Source organism: Orbicella franksi, chromosome 9 (genome assembly GCF_964199315.1).
Source record: "Orbicella franksi chromosome 9, jaOrbFran1.1, whole genome shotgun sequence".
Classification (NCBI taxonomy): Eukaryota; Metazoa; Cnidaria; class Anthozoa; order Scleractinia; family Merulinidae; genus Orbicella; species Orbicella franksi.
Genome location: NC_138153.1, coordinates 15,898,000 through 15,922,142, shown reverse-complemented (window position 1 = coordinate 15,922,142; position 24,143 = coordinate 15,898,000). Strand labels below are relative to the sequence as shown.

Below are 24,143 nucleotides of genomic sequence, written 5' to 3'. Positions count from 1 at the left end.
TTTGCGTTGAGCGTCGCTTTATCTTGCAACAGGACAGCAAAGCGGTATCTTAAATTCCATGTTTGTAATATTTCAAGAGCGGCCAATTTGAATGACACTTCTGCAAAAATAATGTTCCGTAATATAGTTGACCAAAATTTCGAATGTTCAGTGGTCAAATTGGCCTGACCAAACGCTGTAGTCAGGACTTGAAGTTTATAGAGATACACAAGTATAATTCAGGGGTCTTGCGCGAGAAATCATTACCTGTTCAAAGAAAAAATGCGAGCTGAAATTTTAACCTGATCACAAAATTGTAGCCATTTAGATTTCTCAAGGTCTGGCGTTAGTTTTTGTAGGTAAAAATTTGTTATTGTTTTGCCAAGTTCCTTCGTTTAGTTTCCTTGCTTTTGGAATGTTTGTAAATGTTGTACCATAACTGAACTGTAAGATTTTTGCTTTGCCGGTTTCGTAGCCTCTCCAGTATTTGCATTGTATGCAAGTCGACTGCAGCTTTTATACATGCACTATTTTTGAACATTTCTTCATTTGCTGATCTTGGACTTTTTCATTTCTGTTTCCACCAGTAATTCAATTCTGGCATGGAGGAAAGAAGACTAACGAAGCTGATGGAATGGACAAACGTGAATCACTGAACTGGGAGAATTCTTCAAAGATAAGAACTTTATGATTGTCAGATCGCTAGTACAAATGGTGGCTGACCAATGAATAATTACATTTGCTAGGGAATAATTTTACACCGATTGTCTGGAACGGATAAAAATGAGGCTTCATTTGGAGACTGGAAAATAGAACGAAGTACTTTAATTTGCCGGCAAAGGATGGTTACTCATGGCTCATCACACCGTACACTAATTGGCTGGATCGGAGAAAAAATGCTTGAATGCTTCAGACTGGGGAATGAACAAAGTACTTCAATTTCAATCGGTTTAAATATCAGTCACCATTTGCCGATTCTTTTGCAGACAATAGTGCGAACGTTCACTTATTATTTTTTTTCCACTGTTGATAATTTTGATTCAGCTCATCTCGGGCGGAGCAAATTCTTGATTGTCTTGATGCAATTTTTATAAATAATGGAGCCTCAATTTTTAACGTCATTTGATTTATTTATTTTAGCTTTTGCAAAAAAGACTTTTTCGATTCTTTAGCGTTGTTTTTCGAGATCTTTTTGCTATGTCTGCAAAACAGTCGGTGCTTTATATGTTGCTATATTTTACAACTTCACTTGATGCTGCAGAAATAATTTTTTTTTAAGGTGGCTCTGCAAAACGTGCGAGTTTAGAAACCACAGACTATAGACAAACTTCAGTTGAGATTTAACAGGATTGATTTTATTGATGTAAAAATCAACAACAAAAACAAAGAAACGAAGCAAAATTGTACTTAAAAGCTCAATTTTTATTTAGTGTTTACGAAACTATGAAGAGAGCCACCTTAAAAGGTTCACTTTTGCTGCATCAACTGTACAACTGTAGATGACAAGAGAATATGGGCCTTTTTGATATAGAAAGCAGATTTCTCCAAAACATGGCAAGTCAGTTATAATTTTTGTTTTTTTCTTTTGGCCGGAATTCTGATTGACTGACTGGTTCTCTGCTCAATGTGTTGATTACGGCAAAAATTTCTTGCAGCGAATGACTCAAAGTCTGCCGGTTCCTGACTGTCTTAGAACAATGACCGCCAAGTTACACAAAGTATTCGCCACCTCGACTAAACCAACTAATGAACTTTAACTTGAACAGAGCCAACTGATATTTTCTAACCGTATACGAATCCAAACTGACAATAACTGACTTTTCTATCACTGCTGGGTTACAAACATCACGCAAGTCTTTCATCACATAACATTTCCACAAACAACTTTTCACTGGACTCGAAACACCAGTCATCCACAACTGCTCTCAGTGAGTTTGCAGAACTACTCTCACACCATACGAACAACTTTACTCCAGGGTTCAAACCATTAATTAACAAAAACAAATTTGTTTTTATAATACAGAAGACATGTTGTTCCCATTTTGGCTTGTCTTTGTTTAGTAAACGTTCGGGCGGAGAATATTCATAGTTTATAGACGCCCATGTTTTCTTGTCATGTATTGATTGCTTGTTATAAAACCCTAATGCCTGGCCAGGAGATATTGAGATTAAGAGCTCTAGATATCTTTAGTATTTCCAGTTTTCGGTTATACGGACCACAAAATCACACCAAAAAACAACCAAATTAACCGCATTTTTTGCCAAGTATTATTTGTGTCGATAAATTTTTAGATGTTCCAAAAAAGAAACAACTTACAATCATTTAGTCAGTTGAACAATTGTCTGGTTTGCTGTCCAAATAAAGTCAGGATTTTCATTTTTCTCATTGTACAGGCCAAAAATTTAGAAAAAAACTTTCGCTGATGAATAATTTAATCATTCAACTTCTGCCACCGTTAATTTTCAAATTGTGGAAAGTTAAAACCAGCAATGATTAATTTGGCTTCTTAATTGTCTTGTTTATTCTCATAATTTTCAATTAAAATTGCTTTCTTGTGCTACACTTAGCCAAAACAAAGATTTGAGAATCATTTTCTGGACCGATTTCGTTAGCAAATCAACACTGTCTTCTGGAAAAAAATTGCAACGAATAACTTGGCTTGAAATATAATTGTCGTCATAATTTTGAAGTTTGATTGCTTTCTTCTGACATACATAGCAAAAATAAAGAACATAGAAGTATTCCGTTTCCATTTGTTTGTAAATCAACAGTGTTTTGGAAAGCTTTCACTGTTTATTTCTGCTTTGCCATTTTATGTCAAAAAAAAAACGATACAATAAAACCTGCAATGATTCTGTAACGATTTTTGTAAATTATATTGTAATTTAAAATGTGTTTACTGACGAACAAACAAGATGAAGTCGCGAATTTCAACCAGGTGTTATATTATTTCTGATGTGTGTTTTCGTCGCGATGTTCTGCTTTGAGAATTGTTTCTCATTCAATTCGTTGTGTTTATTGTTGTCCGTATAACCTTTCTCTCGTTTTTTGTTTATCCACATGGTCGCGTTAAGGGTGGGATTTAAGTTGCAGAGTTAAGTCGCTTTGCTGTAACCAGGCACTTGGGTTTTATGATAAGTTGTACTTGTAAGTGGATGAAGATCTTTTACTGCTGGTACTCGTTGTAACACAGGACATTGCCTAAATACGACATTAAATTACATTGAGATGATTTCTGAATTGTTGAAGTTATTGTCAAAATTAAAATAATACACGAGCTATTTTTGCATCATGGCTAAACAACAGTTGAAATTGTCTGTCTTACTCCAAAACTTCATAACTGTTGTTACAGATTGTTTAAGGCGAGTAAATTTCTTGACGTTTTTGGTATAATTTGTCCTGTGTTACAAACGAAAATCTGTTGTAAAAGGTTGTTATTCGAAATATCATCTCGTGCAAAAGAGTTTGAAAAAAGTAAAAATGTTTGGGAGAAAGATTTGTTCGGTTCAAAATTGATTCAGACAAACAACAAAGTTAAAATATCTTTTTCGGATTTTTTTTTAAGGGGTAGTACACAAATTGGCGTTTTTCTTTCAACTTTTTTTGCACGAGGTGGTGTTTCAATTTTTTTGGCGGGAAATTGTAAGGGAAGCCATTTTGAATTTTTTGCCGAAAAAGTTGCCAGGGGAAACGCTGTGCAAATTTTTCCAAATTTTCCCGCCAAAAGTCTTAGTATATACAGGGAACATTTTTTTCTTGACACCTTTTTAATAATTTAATTGATTTCTATTAATTAATTAACTTATAATTAGAGAATACTTGAGGCGAATAAAAGTAATTTTCACGCTCAATACTTGTTTGTGTTTATTGAAATATTTTATTAAAGATATTAAAGAAGACAATGAACTGTTATTGACTTATTATACACTTTGCCGAGTAATAATTACACTATTAAACAACAGGCACACAGTAAAAATAAATTTTATTGCTGACAATTTCTTTAAGCTTAAAATTACCAACTAAAAAAGAAATTAAAAAAACTTAAAATTACCAACTAAAAAAAAAAACGGCGCATGCGTATTTTGGGCGCCCGTATTTTCTCTAAGTTTTTTGGCGGGAAAATTAAAAATTTTCAAAAGGAGTATATGAAGTAGGAAAAGCAGTATTTTTTTTTAAAAAAATTGGCGCATGCGTAGTTTTGGCGCCCGTATTTTTTCTAAGTCTTTTGGCGGGAAAATTAAACACGGTCAAACCGATGTTAACAAGGAAACAACTTTCACGAAAAAAATTGACATAACACTGGCTTGGAAAAATTGTTCTTTAACTCTTGAAAATGTTTAAATTCATATACATATTGTAACGGCGATAAAGATTCTGCTTTGAAAAACTTGTTAACGAAAAAATTCTGGTAAAAATTTTACCTGACAGACAATTCAAAATTGTACTTGCACAAGCGTTTTGAAAATAAATGTCTCGTAAACTTTGGAAATCTAAGACAATTCAAAAATGGCAAAAACGAGATCTCTGGCCTTATCTGACAAGACGATCCGTACGGCAGTAAAACAAAAACGACAAAGATTAAAGCAAAAAGTTGGACTGGTACAAAGTAAAAAATATAATTTCGTAACAAACACTTACTCAAGTTGGTAGAAACCTGGCAAGCCTTGGTTACAAAATTATAGCTTCGACTTCATACTAGTCCAGCTTCTTGCCTTAACCCTTTGCGCTTCTTTCTTACCAACCGCACGGATCAGTCTTGCCGTCTTCATTTCAATAAATACTGATAATAAATTATTGCTCGTAAATTTTCGCTTCCAAGACAATTCAAAATGGTAATAAAGGTGATGCTTGACTTATGAAACTGAATGACTCTTGAACAGAAAAAGAATTTAACCCTATTCGATTTTTCTGAAATAATCTTGAAGTGAAGCCTCGTTAAGTTTTCTACTCTACCTCTACATCTTGGATGATTGTCTTTCTTGGATGTCAATCCTGACTTGCAGCACGTACTGTACATGTAAAGCATCATAGCCATCCACCAATCTGCATGAAAATAAAGTAAAACAAAAATCAATAAAAGAAATTCTACAAGAAAGTAGTTACACAATAAGAATATCAACTTTTTCTTACGGAAAATGAAAAGATTCTGTTGACAGGACAGCGTTACGCGATTACCAAGATAACGCGGCGTGACTAACAAGATAACGTGGCGTGACAACCGAGGTAACGCCAAGAGACAACCAGAGTAACGCAGGGTGACAGTCAAAGTAAACAAAGCGTGACTCTAAAGGCTACTTAACTTTAAACATAAAAAATACAGACGAGTTTGTGATCGTCCTAGTGCAATAAACATTAACAAGAAAAAGATTAAGTTACTTAATAAAAAAACTGGTTCAGTATTTTTTTTGTCCAAATTAAAACTGAGACTTATATTGTAGCAGAATGCAACACAAAATGGGATCAATCCATTCCTTATGATTGTACCTTAGACATTACATGTAAAAATTGGTTTCCACTCACAGAAAAACTAAACATTTGAGTGTTCTGAGTTGATTAAAATCATAGAATAAGGAAATGTTTTGGCGTAATTACACCTAACCCCTTATTTTGTGTCCTATTGAAATACAGCTGTGGAAAATTTCAATAAAACTGCAGCCGTTTTGGTTCAAAGGCCTCAGTAGTGGCTATACCATGTCATACCACGTCAAGAACTTTGCATTTTTCACTCATTTCCTTTAGGAAAGTACATGCAAGTACATGAAAAGATAGAAGATAGAAAGTAGCAAGCGCTACAACACAAAAGCTTCAAAACAAATATGACCTCCACAGATGAACAATAATTTTTCTATTCAAGAAAAAGATTCTTATCTACAAATTACCCATATTTAAGTGACAGAAGTGACTTTCAGACATTTGGAGAGAAACCTTCAAGACATAATTTGTATAATAAGCACATGAACCTGACTCTTATTTTATGGGTGTGGTCTAAATTTATTTTCACCTCAAAGAGATACCAATGTTTAAGCACAAAGTAAATAAAGTTTATAAAATTAATGCTATATTTTTGCTGTCAATATGTTAAAATGTATACTTGTAGGTTGGTAACTTTAAAGGTGATCACTTTTATTATTTTAAAACCCTACAAGGAACAAGAATTAAATTGTCAGCATTTTTTTTGTCTTTCCTGATAAATGGTAAACACTTGTGACAAGTTTGATTCTTATATCAATTTATTATATGGCTCTGCCTCACAAGGACTGGGAACTACCAAGTTCACGAATTTGATTGGCTGAAATCGATATTAAAAGTGGTCTAGGTTTTCCCATCTAGACTGGTAATGTTTTGCAGTGAAAAAGTTACAAACTAAAATGCAAAATCATTTCATCTAGCAATATTTATTTACATGTATGGAAGTGCCAGAAAGACTGAAGAGAAAAAAAAAAGTAAAGAGGCAGAATTAAATTCAGCTCATCACTGTTCACAAGCAAAATTTTAGTTAGTACAAACCAGTTACATTAAACAAATTAAATTGTTCTTGTTTGCACCATATGATAAAAATCTTACTAACTGAGCTTGGTCGGTCTGTATGGGAAAATCTTGACCTCGGTTGTGTGTACAGACCTCACTGCGTACGATCTGTACTCACGACCTCAGTCAAGATTCTCCCATACAAACCTCCTACTCGGTTAGTAAGAGCTAAATAAAAAGCACTTGGGCTCAGCAGGTTGCCGTCAGTCTACACCACTTGTTCCCCATGCAGTGGTGGATCTAGGTGAGGAGCCCAGGGGTCCCGCCCCCCCCCCCCCCCTTATTTTGGGTGAAAAAAAAAGAAATGACTGAGGGAAGAAAAGCCGGCAGGACAAGTAAAACACCCAGCCCCCCCCCGTTCCCTTAGCTCAAAGTCTGGATCCGCCACTGCCATGTGTTATGATATCACTCTCTGGTATCACAAAGCATGCTTTGAACTGTATTTTCAAGGAACTCTGTCAAGCATGTGAATCTATACTGCATGCGCACTACATGAATTATTTTGCTTTTTAACCTTTTCAGTCAAAAAAATTTACTATTTCTTACTGATAGCCATACAGTTCTTTTAATGTAAATTCTGAGAATCTGGTTGTACATCAAGACAATAATTTCACCTTTCCCCTCAGTTGATCATGTGTTGGTACAACTTGTATTGTAGCACGAGTCAAGTTCAAGTCAAGACAATTTACTTGTTTGATTGTCTTTTTGGTCTTTCGGATTTCCATGTAAGTCACTCAGCTGTGTCAAAATGATGTGCCAGAGGTACAAGAACAGCAAGATTTAACCCTTTACTGCTGATTGCTAGAGTTATTTCTTGCATTGATTCTCAGCTGCTTTCCAAAGAAAAAATGTTCCTCTGCATCCATCAATTTTCCTCACAGATTCCAACCTCTATTAATTACACACAACTGAGGCAGAGGTTCCACTTCAACCACACACTGTGAAAATTGTCGTGGAGTATGAAAATGTTCCAAGCAGCATTAGTACTGAACAGCAAAAAACCGAAACCAAACAGCGACACAGTGACTGGTGTTATTTTACTGAATTTTTCCATGACAAGCCCTTATTGCTGAAAGCCTTTTGAATTGTAAATCAAACCAGCTCTCAGTGTCATTGAGTTGCCAAGCTTACATGATTAGTTTCAAAGTATGGTTCAGTTCAAGATAGCTATACTTGAGTTGCTTCTAGAAAGTTTCAGTTCCCCCTGGGGAGTTTTCACAAAAAACAGTAACAAAGCAAAATAAAAAAAAAAAACTTGACTCAAACTTGAGTTGTGTACTTGACTCAGGATTGAAATTGGCTCGTGCTACCCTGCAACTCTGTTGGTAATGTTTAATCAGAAATGGGAAATGAGCTATTTATATATTAGCTTCTATATAATTATATAGATGTTCATGCAAAAATCTATTCAAGGTAGATCATTTCTGCGGTAAGATATTGCGTACATGTACTTGCATCAGAAATGCAAAGAAAAATGAGAAAAGTTGTTAATAAAAATTGAAATAAATCATTCCGTAGGGAAATTGTTTCACCTTCAGATCAAATATAACTTGAACTTTGCTACAACTGTGAAAGCCTTTGAACATTGGTCAGCGGATTTGATCGCAAAAAGTCTAACATAAATCAAAGGAAGGAGGAAGGAAGGATGGAGTGAAAAAATTTTCCAAGTTAAAAATTCCACACTCCCATGCAAGAGTAAATGGCTGTGAAATAAAAGTACTGTGTAACTTGCCAGTTCACGGTTGATCTCTGTAAATTTCTTTGGTAAAGCAAAACTTTTTGGAAAGATACATGTACAGTACTGGTCAAATGTAAGTTAACAGTCACTCGAAACTTGAACGACTCGACTCGATCCTCGATCCTCGAAACTCGAAAACTTCGAGTATTGAGTCTTGAGTCGAGTCCTTTGAGTTTCAAGTCGAGTCGTTCAAGTATCGAGTCGAGTTGTTCGAGTTTCGAGTTGAAGTGACAAAGAATTTATCACTCGATTAATTTTTCCTGTACAGTACCGGTCAAATGTAAGTTGACAGTTTCGACTCGAAACTTGATCCTCGATCCTCAATGATTTCAAGAATCAAAAATCGAGTTTTGAGGCTCGAGTTTCGAGCTTCGAGTTTTGAGTATCGAGTTTCGAGTTTTGAGACGCTCGAAGAATTTTTTGAGAAAACGATTTATATCTCAAAATCGTAACAACAGAAATAAACAATACCGCGTGTCGTGCGGCTTCCTTTTGTTCATGCAAGAGTACATGTATTTCATATTAACGTCCAAATCGTTAGTCTGGAGTTGAAGTCTTGAATCCAAATTACATAGCATTTGTCGCATAGAAAAAACAACACGCGTACGAATCAACCAAATTTAGAGAACGCAGCCTGCGAGCGTGAAATGATATTTCTAGCTCTTTCCGGTTCCAGCGAGCTCAAATTTCAATTGCTTGCCGTATGCAAGTGTACACTGCACTTAGGAATGCCATATTTTTCTGTTTCTGGCTCCTTGTCTATAAAGTGTGAAGGAAGTACTCCTCAGCCTGGCCCAACTGGCCCTTCAAAGCAACAAAATTATAGACTGTCATCTCAATCAGTTTGCTGTTTTCAGTGGTTGCCAGCTAGCACTAGCCAATTTCTTACCCGCTGGTGTGGGTTTCAAGTTTCATTTTTTGATAGACGGCAGACAAATTAAAATATATTCAAACTAAATTAAAGTAAATATATTTTCAGGCTCAGATAAATAATTCTCCTGGACACTGAAAAAGCTTTATTCTGTGTCATATATTCATTTTTAAAATGGTGGAAAGAAGCCACTGCAGTTGTCTGTTTCGTAAATGGTCGAAGCCAATTTCGCGACACTTAGAAATTTTTTAACTATCAACGAATTTTTCTCTACGAAATTAAAGAAAAAGGAAAATTTGTAAGTAACCACCCAGTATCGAACCCGAAACCTCTGTTTCCTAACATCCCTCTTCTACCACTACACTACCAGGTTGATCCGCCAAATCTCCGCAAAACCAAACTAGTGTGAATGAACAATCAAGCATTTGATGAGTGCGTTTTACTCAATCAACAAATTAAAATCAGTTTCTACCTTGTCCAGGCCTATACTAAAGCAGATATGGCATTGTCCATTCTGAAAGGCTTGGTTGCCAATGATGGCATCGACCATTAAAAATGGCATCGACCATTTACGAAACGGAAATCAGTGAAGCCACCTCGCTCTTCATCTTCACGGAAGTCTCTATGGTATAACTACAAAACCTGCTCACATGGTTTGTTAATGGCACATTCTTTCATTCATGGTAGCTAGAAAGCAGAGAATTTAAAAAAATCCATGTATTCCAAGTTTCTTTTTGCTAGAAACCTATTGAAGTGTAGTAGATGTAATTATGGAAATATATAAATTTCTGTGATACTGTCTTTTAATTTACTATCATTTTCCAATAGCAGTTTACCATTAGCAATATTGCAGCTAAGGAGAGTGGTAATCCGTCTAAATTACTATAATTACAAATGTGATATATAATCCTGTGAAACAAACAAACAAACAAACTCCAACTTGACTGCTGGTTTTCTATTTCATTGGTACATGCTATGCATGACTTTTACATGCATGAATTTCACAACCTCCTCTGAATTAATGCTATCAGTAAAAGATGATAAAAACTAATAAATTGAATCATCTGTTGATTAATGGCGTCAAAATATGACTTACAAATAGTTACTATACAATGATCTCTTGTAGGCAATTAAGCCGTGCACCAAATTGTAGAAAGTCTAGTATTTCAAGATTTTCTGGGGGCCATGCCCCAGGACCTGACTAACTCGGCAAGGCCCTTTGGGTCTTGATTATTAATTTTTTGTCTGGTTGTCAGAGTGATACCCTGATGTCAGCCTGCCAAAAACCGTATTGAAACCCAGGCCTGCTTCAAGATCAAATTATAAAATTTACACAGTACAAGATAATGATAAGAAAAAAAAATTGTTGGAGTAGTGTTTAAGGTCATTCCCCAGTATTGCATTGTGCATCCCTACTGCGTATAATTTCACGCGTGATTTGCGCGCATGCAGTAAAAAATGGCGGCTTTTTCTTTACAGCTGGACCTCGCCATAGAGGTAAATCATCATTTTCTCGACAACGAGTACGGTGACCTATCACTTTTTTCTGTTGTGTTGAATTGAGTAATAAATTTCTCTTTGTAAAATAAAATATGGGCCAATTCTCAGTGTTGAGCAAGAGACATTCGTCGGAAACGTGAATTTAGCAAGCAATCGTGACTATAATCATGGTCCTTTTGTAACGATTTATATGGTATAAACAAGGTGCTGTTACTCCTAAATGAACATGGGGACCCCTCATTTTTATTTCCAAATTTAAGTTCCTATAATATAAACAGTCAATAGGCAAAGTTTGACAAAAATCTCAGTGCAGGTTCTATTTCAGTGGAATGACCTTAAGTCAAACATGGGCTAGATAGTACACCATGGAGCCAAAACCTCTGAATTTGAATGAGTATGTACCTCCACAATTTTTTCCTGATTCAAAATAAAGTTTCCTGACTTTTCCCTGACCTTGAAGAATTTTTTCTTCCTGACCATTTCCTGATCTGTGGATCACCCCCGTTACTTTTTGAGAAAAATCATCTAGACTTGGTGGTAATTCAAAAATAACTGCATGGAGACATTTGCTGAGCTGGCAAAATTGGCTGCTTATGTTAAGCAGAGACAAAAGGCATGTTTTAATATTATTTTCTTTCTCACTAGTAACCTAAGGAAAGATTGTAATTTATTATGAAAGAGTCACAAAGATTCAAAAAATGTTATTGTCATCAGATGTATAACAAGGAACTACACACACTCATGTTTGTGTAACAAATGTATTATTGCCCTCAAATCTTCATGTACAAATTGGAAAACAAATCATTAAAGAAACAGCTAAGCAAGTACATGTACTGTCAAGTCCCAGGCTTAACACAGCTATTCACAATCATTATTAATGCAAATGCACCTTCTCTCAGGAATTTTCCACTACACACCAATTTGTATACAAGCATCACAGAAAAGAAAAGCACCCAACAGTGCTTAGCTTGGTGGTCATAAGAAAATGCTAGCCCAATAAAAGCACTTTTTGGGCCCTGAATTACTACCAGTGCTATGAAGGTTTGGAAAAATACCATCTTTGCAATTCAAAAAAGAAAACATTGCCATTAAAAAATAATCACTTGGTGAACAAATCATGTTACATGTACATGCATGTACTTCTAACTCAGCAACTTTGACCTCTAACAGTGACCACCAGTTGTGCAAAATCAAATCGCAACAGCTTATGCACCAGTTAGCAACATGCATAGCAGACTAAAAGTCTAACAGGACATGAAGGAAAGAGAAAGACAGATAGCAAAGGAGTGAAATTTGCCTTCATACCTAAAACTGGGGAAACTACTTGGAATGAACTCAGGCCACACCCTTTTAAAATGTATTCTGGTGCCCCTAAGGTGTGCTTTTTAAATTCCAAAAAGCATCTATATTCTTCAAATGTTTAAACAACATATAATCAGCTAACCTCATCAACACCTGTCGTGTGAAACTGTCCAGCTTTCTCTCCCAAACAGAGTTTGTTAATTCCAGCTTTTTCCATTCCATGCTTGACATTTTTCTGACAAAGGAAAGATACTTATAAATGTAAATATATGCTGGATCAGATCTTGACCCTTGTTACTGAATACACAAGGGGTTTGGGGTGGACGTAGCCTCCTTTGTAGGCATTCTTGTGTCCCATCATGTATTCCTCTCCGACAACATTCCACTGGAAACAGTGCATGACAAACTGTGTAGGAACTTTAATGTTTATAAATTCTGGCCAACATATACATGTATTGTAAACATTAAAAAGTAGTAATTTAAGTTATAAATGTAATCTGTGAGAAAATAAAGTATGTTGTTGTTGTTGTTGCTGCTGTAGGAGGTCAGGGTGGAGCTGCTCCCTTGATGGGTTTCCAAATTGTTGAAAGAGACTCAACTCAACCTGGAGGCTAAAGCTTTCAGCAGCTCTATATTCATCCATTGAGGATGTGTGACCACTGTCTTGATGTACACGTGAATAGTTTGTTGTTTCAAAAATACTGAATAAAATCACTTGATTGTTATTTGCGGAGATGGACATCACTTACTGTGTTTGTTTGCTCTTTGCTCTTAAAACTGTATGTTTAAAATCATAGCATTTAAAACAAATATAACAAAATTATGCATTCAGGGCTCGACACTAATGGTAGCCAACTAACCACAGACCAGTAGAAATTTAGTTTCGGCTAGAAGGTTTTCGACTTCCATTAGCCACTTTGGCTAGTAGACAAAATGAAATTGGCCGAACTAAAACTGTCTTCCTCAAGGAACACAAATGCACACACTTTTCTCGGAAACAAGGTCAGAATTTCATTACCATATCATGTTTATACCGTGCAATGCAAATTTACGTTTGTTTACTCTTTGCTGTGTGGTACATAAATGGGTAACTGAACATGTTATTATGTTGAAAGAAATATTTGACAAACAAGACAACATTTTCTGAAAGTACACGTTGATGTTCTTTTTTTGTTACAAACTAAGTAGAACAAAACATGAGCTTCCTGATAGGATCATGCACAAAATCGTGCAGAACTGTAAAGGGATAACATTAGGGAGTTTTAGCAATGACCATGGTGACCCCGAGGACAATGCCTTGTAAAAACAGTATTTATAATTTACCCTCCAATGTCACAACTGTGTAGATCTGTTCAGTGTGCCTATCAGTCTAAACCCTTGTCAGGCTAGTAAATGTACTGTACTGACAGCTTTCAATTCCAAAGGAAGACAGTCAAAAAACTTGGCCATTGCAGTACACATTCTCCAAAATACGTACAACTTTGTCATTTCACCTTGTTGTTTTGCAGAAGACGGCAATTAAATGTACAAAGATTCAAAACGCAGGTGCAGAACCATTGTTCTGCTTATTAAGCCTTTTGTTTGGTGACGTTCTCGTTGGCATCACCGTCGTGGTTCCCTAAAACTCCCTATTTCATTTAGCGTAACAACACATGGGTGATTTGTTGTCCTATGGGTACTGACAAAATTTACTACTACAGATATAATTGGATGAGAAAGATTTAAATTTCCTTTAACAATTAAATCAGCCGTTTTTAGCAGTCAAATTTCACCAACGACAGTTTGCAGTATTGTTCAGAGAGTTGTTTTGCTTTTGAAACATTTCTACGGCACCTGTCTGTGAAGAAGACTCAACACTTTGTACAATCACCTCTCAGGGTTTCGATATTTTCCAAGGAATTCTCAAAGAAAAGCACTTGGCTAGTAAAAAAAAAAAAAAATAGGCTAGTAACATCTAAGTTGTCACTAGCCACCAGTGAAAAGTTAGAGTCGAGCCCTATGCATACAGCTGTATATATTAGGAAATTCCAGTGTAAAGAAATATTGAACTTACCAGGCAATCATTGCTGGATTTCTGCCATGGGAGATGAGTATACTACAGAAAGTTGTGACGATGTACACTTCAGTGAAGACATCTGTGGATAGAACAGAGACACATACCATTAATTATATTTTAGTACAGTTTTTACAATTTTTCCACGTGGACACACTCTTAAAGATGATTTCCAGTCTGTACTGTGCACTCTCAAGAGTTTGTTTACGTTTTTCGTTTTGTTTCCTGTAAGACATAAAATGTAAACATTTCGCAACTAGTTACATGAAGTAAATTCAAAGTTTCATGTCAAACACCATCATCGATGCGAAACATTTTGCTTCATTCTTTCTCTTATCACTTGATGAAACAACTTTGCAGCTGTAAAAATCAATGAAGCTGTTGCAAAGAATTTCAAAGGCCTCAAAGATAAGGTATGTGGTTCGTAATGAATAACATCAATTTGCATTCCATCGAGTGAGACTTACAATGCTTATAAACATTAGCGTGCTGCGACTGCACAGTATGGACTGGACAAAAGAAAAGCATCCAAAATAATTTCTAACACACTTACAGTATGAAGCTTTAAAGTACATTTAATATCTTGGGGAATGCCATCACCTGGGTTCAACGGCCAATATACATGATAGAGCTAGAAATCTGATTGGCTTAACTTGTTCTTTTTACATGTATCACTGTGAAGTAAAACTTTTTGTTTCTTTTATGAAAAACATAAATTGTAAAGGCCTACTTGTATGCAAACAGTACCACAGCACAGAAAAAAAATGTCTATAAACATTTTATGGCTTTTTTGAGAACTTTGGTGATTGCTCTCACTATCCATATTAGAATAATGAGGGTCGTATATAGGTATTATTGTAATGCACGATTAGCTGATTTTATTTTCCATGAAAGGTGAATTTAGGAAATTATTCTTCCTGACTCGTGACCTGAAGGTTTGGCGTGACCCGTGAAGAACCTGAATTATTAACCAGTATTCATGATTTTACCACTATTCTACATAATTTTAAGACACAAGTCCACCGAATGGTTAGGGTTGTCTATCGAGAGTGACTTAGGTATGCGATTTACAAAATGGAGCCTTGACTTAATCATTCGCTATTTTCTTTCTTCAAACACTGTTTCTAGTGTAAGAACAGGTTATTAAAAACTGTATTTATAGATGGCTGAACATCAACTAGAGGAGTAATCTCCTTCACTTTTTGCGAAGCAAGTCTCTTCACTCCCTGACAACCCGATGGAAAGGTGCCTAAGATTTCTTTTTGCAGTGATCCAAAATCCATGCTAGCCATCTTTGCTTTGACTGATGTAAACAGAGTACCAAAACTGCGTCAATTTTGCACCATGTATTGAGCAATTTGATTGTTTGATTTCTGACCAATTACACTGTAGGATACTCATTAAATATAAATTATATCAATTCGATTGCTCTGTTTTATGTTTTCCGATCGAGAGCAGCTCAAATAAGAGCAACAAATTCCCTTCTTGTTTTATTTTCCTTTTTGAAATCTTGAAAATAACAAAATTAATGAAAAAAAATTTTAAAAGAGCCACTGTACGTAGTTCCCTGGAGATTTGGTACTCTAACTGGGAGACCAGGAGATCTGATGAAAAACTTGGAGACTCCCTGGAAAACTGGGAGTTGGCAGGTCTGTACTTGCCTATATTGTATTTTCGTGATTTGGGAAAACAAAATTTTTGTTTGCGTGATCCATGATGCTCAACTTTTTCTGTTCGTGAACCGTGCCAGAGAACCCCCTGTACAACCCTCAATAATGTGTATTTCTGTTGCCCAATGCAGATGTTTCCTATCAGTTTAAGGCTATTCACAACACTGCAAAGTATGCACCTTACTTAAGATGGAGCCACAGAGAGAAATCAGTTGTCTAGTTCAAGTGGATATCTATGCTCTGAGACAGATAATTGGAGAACAATATCCAGTGGATTTCATTTTCACATGGCCTTTCTTGTAGTAGAAATACTAAACCAAACCCAGTGTATGCATAAATTAGTGTCAAATACCCATTTTTGCAGAGGTTCCCCCTAACTTGAAGGGAATAAAATACTTTGACCTAAAATTGCTCAGAGAAGATTTTAAAGTATTTGACAGTTTAACCGTAAGTTGCTAAATAGTCGAGAAAACATATTCAAGATTAACGCCAATACATTTACTGTATGAACCCCCCCCCCCCCCCCCCCCCCTGGGAGGGTACTCCCTTACATAGGCTACATAGGTATGTGCGGCCCCAAAGGGTATAGTTTTTCAGCCGTTTTGGTCATAAATGGGGTATCGATTTTGGCCATTTTGGTCTTAAATAGGGTATGGTTTTAGCACTCCAGTCTTAAATTGGGAATGTTTCTTAGAAGAAGCTACTTTTTCATCATTATTAATAGGACTGTCAACAAGAACCCTTCATAACTTATGTTTAGAGCAATTGTGCCAGCCGCATTGGTCATAAATAGGGTAAGGAAAATCACAGATTTTGGTCATAAGTAGGGTAAGAGTTTTGGGAAGTGGGCCGCACACCCCCACCTAACGTTTCTGGGAGTACTCCCCACCCCTACCCCTCCCCGGGATGAAAACAAAATACTTGACTACATGGGTTTTAAATTTGCCGCCATCTGTAAAATTCATTTGCCCGCGCGCTAAGCTTGTTAAAGCTCCAAAACATTATGACAGGGAGCGATATCAGAAATATAACCGCAAGCTTTTTGTTTGTAAAGTATGCCCGAAATGAAATTAGATTTAACTGACCTTCATAATATGTATGACCAATATGGCGGTTTCTCAATGCCTATGTATTATTCCTTTTTCTGTAATCCACAATTGAGTAAACACCACCAGATTACAACATGACTTCCATATGCTGATAAAGTCTTCATAAAATGACGTGAGAAAGTTCATTCACTAACCAAGAAATTAAAAATCATAGTCGATTATCCTTCTCTAACTCTCGTTCGAGGCGCGTGCGAAAATTTTCAAAGTAAACGATCGCTAGGCATTGTGGGCCATTTCTCCTTAGACCCCCACCCCACTCCCGCCAGTGGCTGTGCCCTGCTTACCCGCTTTTAACAAGTGCGCGGTTGTAATCTTTGGAAGATAAATTCACGAATTCTGTGTAACAACTTGCGTTATCAATGTAGAAACTGTGTAGAGCGATTACCCTTGTGTTCTGCAGTTCCTTATGCACTACAATACCTTTAGCTTTTCCGCGGATTTCCTGTTCCATTGTTTGGTTCTTTTTCCATTCTTCCTCTTTGCAACAGGTGAGTTTGCCCGCACAATCCCCCTCGTAGGTTCTCAGTGCGTTCTCTATGTGTTCCCTCGTTCTTTCTTTATCCTGAATCTAACCCAAACCTCAACCCTAAATCACTATATACTCAAGCGCAGACGTGTGTCGACTGCCAATGTTGTCGGACACCTTACTTCGACCACCTCCACCTTGGCTCCTGTTAAATAAATGTCTGACCAACCGGGCCCAAGTTTAGCCAACAACCAACCTTGGCTGACATCCAATCCTTGGCTAACACCAGGAACCCCAAACTCGCACTTTATCATACGGTTACCCGCTGGGTTTTCTTTTCACGGTTCCCATGCATTTTCAGTGCGTTTGTGGGTTCCTGCATTTTCCTATGCATTGTTCTTTTGCTATATGATGCGTTTCTTCATACGTTTCCCAGCCCGTTAACATATAGCTCCTCTCCCCTGTTGTCCTCGCGCGTTTCCCGATAAACCTCCTACCCTTTCCATTGCGTTTCGCCTTGCGTTCCCCAGTAAATCCCAGTGAAGTTGGCAATATGTTCCCTTCATGATCAATCATTGCAATCCTGACCATGAGACCATGAGTCCTCGTGATCGAATCGAAGAATTCCCAGGGGAAAAGACTGTAAGACTGGAAGGTGGACTATATGAATGTTCATTAAAGTCAAAATTGATAGAGTTAAGCTACTGGTGATCTTTATTTTCCTTTATATCCAAGTAGCATAATTTCGGTGACAGAGAGCATAATTTTCAGAAATTGGCATAATTTTGGCATAATTTCTAAAAAATATGAGCACAGCTAAAAGCATAATATGCCTTTTTTTCGGGCACAATCTACCAGAGTCGAGCCGGGATCCCAACAAATGCTTACCTAACTTTCTAAAGATGCTACTTTTAGCCCTCTCCCAAATGTACACACGTGTTTTTCACTTGTAAAAAAACTATCGATTTGCACAGTGTTTGGGTTGGATATTCTCGCCCATATCAACTTTCTTTTCTCTCGTAAGTACTCTCGCGTTTAGAGATGCGCCACACCCGCGTTTTAGCTGCCGCGATGCCAACCAATGGTTACCTAACTTTTTAAAGATGCTAGTTTTAGCCCTCTTTCAAATCTCCAGCGTTTATTTCACTTGTGGAAGTCTATAGATTTGCACAGTGCTTGGGTAAGAGATTTTCGACCATATCAAATTTCTTTTCTCTCGTAAGTTCTCGCGCGTTTAGAGATGCACCACACTCGCGTTTTAGGTGCAGGCATCCCAATCAATGCTTACCTAACTTTTTAAAGATGCTACTTTTAGGCCTCCTCCAAATCTAAACATGTGTATTTCGCTTGTGGAAAACCATCGATTTGCAGTGTGCTTGGGTAAGAGATGCTCGCCCATATTAACTTTCTTCTCTCTCGCAAGTTTTCGCGCGTTTAGAGATGCGCCACACCTGCGTTTCAGGTGCCGGGACCCCAACAGATGTTTACCTAACTTTTTAAAGATGCTACTTTTAGCCCTCCCCCAAATCGAAACACGTGTATTTCACTGGTGGAAAATGATCGATTTGCACAATGTTTGGGTTAGACATTCTCGTCCATATCAATTTCTTTTCTCTCGTAAGTTCTCGCGCGTTTAGAGATGCGCCACATTTGCGTTTTACGTACAGGCATCCCAACCAATGGTTACCTAACTTTTTAAAGATGCTACTTTTAGCCCTTTCCCAAATTTACACACATTTATTTCAGTTGTAGAGAACTATCGATTGGCACAGTGTTTGGGTTGGACATTCTCGCCCATATCAACTTTCATTTCCCTCGTAAGTTCTCGCGCGTTTCGAGGTGCGCCATACTCACGTCTTAGGTGCAGGAATTCTAACCAATACTTACCTAACTTTTTAAAGATGCTACTTTTAGCCCTCCCCCAAATCTACACACGTGTATTTCACTGGTGGAATACTGCCGATTTGCACAGTGTTTGGGTAAGAGATTCTCTCCCATATCAACTTTCTTTTCTCTCGTAAGTTCTCGCGCGTTTAGAGATGCGCCACACTCGCGTTGTAGGTGCCGGGATTCCAACCAATGCTTACCTAACTTTTTAAAGATGCTACTTTTACCCCTCCCCCAAAGCTACACACGTGTATTTCACTTGTAAAAAACTATCGATTGGCACAGTGTTTGGGTTGGACATTCTCGCCCATATCAACTTTCTTTTCTCTCGTAAGTTCTCGCGCGTTTAGAGATGCGTTACACTTCAGTTTTAGGTGCAGGCATCCCAACCAATGCTTACCTAACTTTTTTAAGATGCTACTTTTAGCCCTCCCCCAAATCTAGACACGTGTTTTTCACTTGTAAAAAACTATCGATTTGCACAGTGTTTGGGTTGGACATTCTCGCCCATATCAACTTTCTTTTCTCTCGTAAGTACTCTCGCGTTTAGAGATGCGCCATACTCGCGTTGTAGGTGCCGGTATCCCAACCAATGGCTACCTAACCTTTTAAAGATGCTAGTTTTAGCCCTCTTCCAAATCTCCAAGGTTTATTTCACTTGTGGAAGTCTATCGATTTGGACATTGCTTGGGTGAGAGATTCTCGCCCCTATCAACTTTCTTTTCTCTCGTAAGTTCTCGCGCGTTTCGAGATGCGCCATGCTCGCGTTTTAGGTGCCGGGATCCTAACCAATGCTTACCTAACTTTTCAAAGATGCTACGTTTAGCCTTCCCCCAAATCTACACACGTGTACTTTACTTGTGGAAGTCTATCGATTTGGACAGTGCTTGGGCGAGAGATTCTCGCCCATATCAACTTTCTTTTCTTTCGTAAGTTCTCGCGCGTTTAGAGATGCGCCACACTCGCGTCTTCCTAAACTTTGCTTAACTCTCTTTTTAAAGATGTTAGTTTTAGCCCTCTTTCAAATTTCCAACGTGTATTTTACTTGTGGAAGTCTATCGATTTAATCAGTGCTTGGGTGGATATTTTAAACCATGCAATTTACTTTTCCCTTGTCTTTTCTCGTGCGTTTAGCTATGCGCACACTCGAACTTTTGTTGTCGGGATCTTAAACTATGCTTACTGGGCTTTTTAAAGATGCTAGTTTTGGCCCTCTATTAAATTTACACATGTGTATTTTTTACTTGTGGGAGTCTTTCGATTTGGACAGAGCTTGGGTAAGAGATTCTCGCCCATATCAACTTTCTTTTCTCTCGTAAGTTCTCGGGTGTGTAGAGATCCGCCACACTCCCGTTTTTGGTGTGGGGTTCCGAAAGTATGTTTACGGGACTCTTTAAAAATGCTAGATTTGGCCCTCCCTTAAATCTACACGTGTGTTTTTCACTTGTGGAAGTCTGTCGCTTTGAAGAATGCTTGGGATGGAGATAGTCGCCCATTTATACTTTTTCTGTCGTGTGCTTTCGCGCGTTTAGAGATGCGCCACACTCACGATGTTGGTGTCGTGATCTCAAACTATGCTTACTGGACTTTTTAAAGATGCTGGATTTGGCCCTTTTATCAAATCTACACATGTGTATTTCACTTGTGGAAGTCTGTCGCTTTGGACATGCACGGGTTAAAGATACTCGCTCATTTATATCTTTTTTTCACTCGCGTGTTTTTTGCGAGTGTAGCGATGCGGCACTCTCGCGTTTTTGGTGTGGGGATCCCAAACTATGCTTACCTCGCTTTTTAAAGATGTTAGTTTTAGCCCTCTTCTAAATCTCCAACCTGTATTTCACTTGTGGAAGTCTCTCGATTTGAGCAGAGCTTGGGTGAATATTTTAACCATGTCAATTTACTTTTCCCTTGTCTTTCCTCGCGCGTTTAGCTATGCGGCACTTTCGAAGTTTTGGTGTGGGGATCTTAAACTATACTCACTAGGCTGGTTACTAGTTTTGGCCCTCTCTTAAACTTAAGCATGTTTATTTTTTCAATGGTGGGAGTTTTTCGATTTAGACAGTGCTTGGGTAAGAGATTCTCGTCCATATCAAATTTCTTTCTCTCGTAAGTTCTCGCGCGTTTAGAGATGCGCCACACTTGCGTGTCTTGTGTGGGGATCCCAAAGTATGCTTACGGGGCTTTTTAAAAATGCTAGATTTGGCCCTTCCTCAAATCTACACACGTGTATTTCACTTGTGGAAGTCTGTCGATTAGGACAATGCTTAGGTTGGAGATTCTCGTCTATATCAACTTTCTTTTCTCTCGAAAGTTTTCGCGCGTTTAGAGATGCGCCACACTCACGTTTTAGGTGCGGGGATCCCAACCAGTGCTTACCTAACTTTTTAAAGATACTACTTTTAGCCCTCCTTCAAATCTACACACGTGTATTTCACTTGTGGAAATCTATCGATTTGGACAGTGCTTAAAGTCGCCGAGACCGGGCTACGCGCAGGGTGATTTTGACCAACTTTGGGTCGATTTTCTCCGGGACTCTAAACTAATTCGAGAAGACTTTGCTTTCAGTGAAATGGAGAAAGGAAAAATTTTTGAACGCTTGGTTACGAGTAGTCTGGCCGAAATATAGCCCCTCTTTAATTCACTTAGTGAATTGAGAGTCTCTGGGACTCGGAAATATCGCCCAAGTTCCTAGAAATCGACTTAAAGTTGGTCAAAATCACGCTGCACGTAGCCCGCTCTCGGCGACTTTCTAGTCACTAAGTGGCTATATAATTTCGGCCAGACTGCTCATAACCAAGCGTTCAAAATATTTTCCTGTCCATTTCACTGAAAACGAAAGTCTTCTCGAATTAGTTTAGAGTCCCTGGGACTCGGAAATATCGGTCAAAATCCTGGAAATCGACCCAAAGTCAGTTAAAATCACGCTGCGCTTAGCCCAGTCTCGGCGACTTTCTAAACACTAAGTAGCTGTATTTTGGCCAGACTGCTCATAACCAAGCGTTCAAAAATTCTTCCTCTGTCCATTTCACTGAAAACCAAAGTCTTCTCGAATTATTTTAGAGTCTCTGGGTCTCGGAAATATCGCCCAGGTTCCTGGAAATCGACTTAAAGTTGGTCAAAATCACGCTGCGCTTAGCCCGGTCTCGGCGACTTTCTAATCACTAAGTGGCTATATTTCGGCCAGACTGCTAATAACCAAGCGTTCAAAAATTTTTCCTTTGTTCATTTCACTGAAAACCAAAGTCTTCTCGAATTAGTTTAGAGTCCCTGGGTCTCGGAAATATCGCCCAAGTTCCTGGAAATCGACCCAAAGTTGGTCAAAATAACGCTGAGCGTAACTCGGTCTCGGCGATTTTGAGCATTGTCTAAATCGATATATCTCCACAGGTGAAATACATGTGTGTAGATTTGGGGGAGGGCTAAAAGTAGCATCTTTAAAACGTTAGGTAAACATTGGTTGGGATCCCTACACCTAAAACGCGAGTGTGGTGCATCTCTAAACGCGCGAGAACTTACGAGAGGAAAGAAAGTTGATATGGGCGAGAATCTCTCTATTTATTGTACTATTACCAGGGGCGTAGCCAGGATTTTTCAAAGAAGGGGGAGGGGGAGGGGGTCACACTGTGTCAAAGTGAAGGTACTCACCAGATTGTCTAGTCTCCTCCGCAGCCGTTATTAGGGCCGTCACGCAACGCTTCTCTGGTGGACAAGCGTTGCGTGACGACCCTAATAACGGCTGCGGAGGAGACTACAGTTTGTCATGTCGTTTTCGCCACCTGTTGTAGGTTGTTTACTTAGAAAAAGGCTTATAAAAGGGGGTTCACGGACACCCCAGGACCCCCCCTCCCCCCCTAGCTACGCCCCTGATTACTGGGGCGAAAAAGATATTCAGTGTTCGTTATAATGAGGATTTCGTTACATGGAGATCTAGAGGTTCGTTAAAAAGAGGTTTCACTTGTATGAGCATTAATAAATAAAGAAAACACAACCGGTCCAAGATTGATTTGTGCCTTTATTTCGTCTGAAATATGACTAGCTACCTGTACTTGTTTATTTCCCTTGGATCTTGGAGACAGACCTGAGAAAAAAAGAATCTCATTAGTGAAAGATTTTTAATTCGAGTTTGTAGATTGTAACTGAATAACACGAAGAAAACAGGACGGTAGAAAATAGCCGGGAAATCAATGTGTGTGATTTGAGGACACAGGCGCCGTCCACAGTACGCTGGAGGAATTCAAAAACGCAGTAATCACCAATATCATTTTGGATTTGTGTTTGAAAAAAACTCCGTCAGGGAAATCACATGATTATCGTAACGCCATCGTTTTCGAAAAGCTCTGTTTTCAAACTGTTTTCCGTCCACACGAGAATGAAAAACCGGCGTTTTCAAGTTCCTCTGGTTTGGAGAGCGTTTTTAAAAAGCTCCGTTTTCGTGACGGAATAACCTGGACGATAGGCCTAACCGGAGAAATGAAGCTGTGTTTTTAAATTTCTCTGGCGTAATGTGGACGCTGCCATTCATTCATTCTGTTTATTTGCCTTTTTACTTAATATACAGTATTTATAAATGTCTTAATGTGAGGCGAGGTGACCTCTAGAAACCATCAGGCTTTTAGTTGAGGCCACCTCGTACGTAACAATACGGTTACATAAATAGTGCAACAGTGTGCGGCTTTGCAAGTTCAGTAATTGTTTTACTAAAAACTCTAGCGGTTTTTTCTTAAAATTGGGGAAACTTGACAATGAAGTGATTGTAACAGGAAAGGAAATTCCAAATCTTTGGACCTTGGTAAAGAATTGTGAATTTTTTTTAGATCAGTCCGGCAATGATGCACGCGATAATTATTGGTTGTTCTGGTGCTATAACCATGAATTTGACTGTTTGTAAAAAACAAGTTGAAAAACAATGGAGGCAACAGGTTGTTATAATAATAGTACATAAATTTAGCTATTTGAAACGTGTTGATTTGATAAATGTCTAAAATTCCTAATTTAGAGACTAAAGGAGCAGAATGTGCTCTATAATCTGAATTGGTAAT

General features: G+C 37.9%; 1 protein-coding gene and 1 long non-coding RNA gene across 3 annotated transcripts in view; both read right to left on the bottom strand.

Annotated features, from left to right (window-relative positions):
- Nucleotides 1–3,945: 3,945 nt before the first annotated feature.
- On the bottom strand, nucleotides 3,946–18,510 carry LOC145497188 (uncharacterized). The gene is made up of 4 exons (XR_014050657.1): nucleotides 16,728–18,510; nucleotides 13,973–14,054; nucleotides 12,062–12,154; nucleotides 3,946–5,023 (listed from the first exon to the last, which is right to left on the bottom strand). It is a non-coding gene; the product is annotated as an uncharacterized LOC145497188 (long non-coding RNA).
- A 1,960-nt stretch (nucleotides 18,511–20,470) lies between these two features.
- LOC145496641 (uncharacterized) overlaps nucleotides 20,471–24,143 on the bottom strand; it is a 29,063-nt gene continuing 25,390 nt past the window's right edge. For both annotated transcript variants that reach the window (XM_081476347.1, XM_081476346.1), the window contains one exon: nucleotides 20,471–23,182. The gene's annotated coding sequence lies outside the window, so the exon portion shown is untranslated. The remainder of the gene's footprint in view (nucleotides 23,183–24,143) is intronic.